This window comes from Cebus imitator, unplaced genomic scaffold, assembly GCF_001604975.1.
Source record: "Cebus imitator isolate Cc_AM_T3 unplaced genomic scaffold, Cebus_imitator-1.0 Scaffold269, whole genome shotgun sequence".
Taxonomy (NCBI): Eukaryota; Metazoa; Chordata; class Mammalia; order Primates; family Cebidae; genus Cebus; species Cebus imitator.
The window spans coordinates 1753866-1755440 of NW_016107584.1; the positions used below are offsets into that span (position 1 = coordinate 1753866).

The window sequence follows — 1575 nt, forward strand, 5'->3', positions numbered from 1 at the left end:
TATTTGCCAAGAGCAACTGGCAGAGGTGGAGAGGCTCAGGGCAGAAGCCAGACAAGCCTGGTTTATCTTAGAGTCCATCCAAAAGGGTTTAGTTACTAGAACAGCAGTTCCTCTGCATAAATCCTTCAGGTTCTCGAAAAATGTTATTAAATCACTTCTGCATCATAAATAATCCTAATTTTATTGCTCTGGCCTCTCAGGCCAAGGCGTGAGTCCTGCAAGATCTCTCTCCTGCTGAGCCGCAGGCCCAGGCACACGGCTGCAGGGGCAGGATCCCAGGCTGGGCTGAGTGGAATCCAGTGGCCTGTATCGTGTGCTGGCTTTCTCTGATGTTTTCCAAGCTATTTCACTTTTTAATTTTTTTTTTAATTTCTCAAAAAACATATGGAATGCTTCACAGATTTGCATGTCATCCTAAGCAGGGGGCATGCTAATCTCCTCTGTATTGTTCAGTTTTAGTATACGTGCGGCCAAAGTGAGCAGCACTACAAGCCCTTTCAAAGTTGAGGTCTTCTTAGTAATCTTCCTTGAGGTGTAGGACTCCAAATGGGAGGTTTATTAGCAAGGTCCTTCGTGCAAAGGCATGGGAATTTGGGAATTCTGTTACTTGTCTATTTAGATATGTCTCTTATCCTGTTTGTGTTAGTTTATCTTTTCTTTTTCTCTTTTTTTAAGCCATGGAATTTTTTAAAATCTTCTTCCAAAAGGCCAGTAGAGGTGGCTCACACCTGTAATCCCAGCACTCTGGGAGGCTGAGGTGGATGAAGCACGAGGTCAAGAGATCAAGACCATCCTAGCCAATGTGGTGAAACCGCATCTCTACTAGAAATACCAAACGTAGCTGGGCGTGTTGGTGCGTGCCTGTAGTCCCAACTACTCAGGAAGCTGAGGCAGGACAATCACTTGAACACGGGAGGTGGAGGTTACAGTGAACTGAGATCAGGCCACTGCACTCCAGACTGGCAATGGAGCAAGGCTCTGTCTCAAAAAAATACCAACCAACCAACCAATTAAACAAACTTCTTCCAAAAGAGTGGATGGGTGGCTTTCATCTATTCTGTTGTGGTCCAAGGATGTTTCTCCCCCATGTAAAAACAAATGGTTGTGATTATTCAATACCAAATTGCATCCCATATCTTAAGAAGTCCTGCTATTCTCCCCAGCTGTCCTCATCCATATCTATGTATCTTTTCTTTTCTTTTTTTGTTTTTTTGAGACAGTGTTTCACTCTTGTTCTCCAGGCTGGAGTACAATGGCAGGATCTTGGCTCACCACACTGTCCACCTCCCAGATGGAGATTCTCCTGCCTCAGCCTCCTGAGCAGCTGGGATTACAGGTATGCACCACCACACCTGGCTACTGGCTAATTTTGTATTTTTAGTAGAGACAGGCTTTCTCCATGTTGGCCGGGCTGGTCTTGAACTCCTGACCTCAGATGATCTGCCTGCCTCAGCCTTCCAAAGTACTGGGATTATATGCCTAAGCCACTGTGCCCTGCCCTGTATCTTTTCATTTATTATTGTTATTTTTTAATTTTAGAGATGATGTCTTGCTGTATTGCTCAGGCTGGAGTGC

The 1575-nt window shown here is 44.8% G+C and overlaps 1 non-coding gene across 1 annotated transcript; it reads right to left on the reverse strand.

Moving 5' to 3' along the window:
- Positions 1–378: 378 nt before the first annotated feature.
- LOC119467245 lies at positions 379–486 on the reverse strand. The gene has a single exon (XR_005195781.1). It is a non-coding gene; the product is annotated as a U6 spliceosomal RNA (small nuclear RNA).
- Positions 487–1575: the final 1089 nt, after the last annotated feature.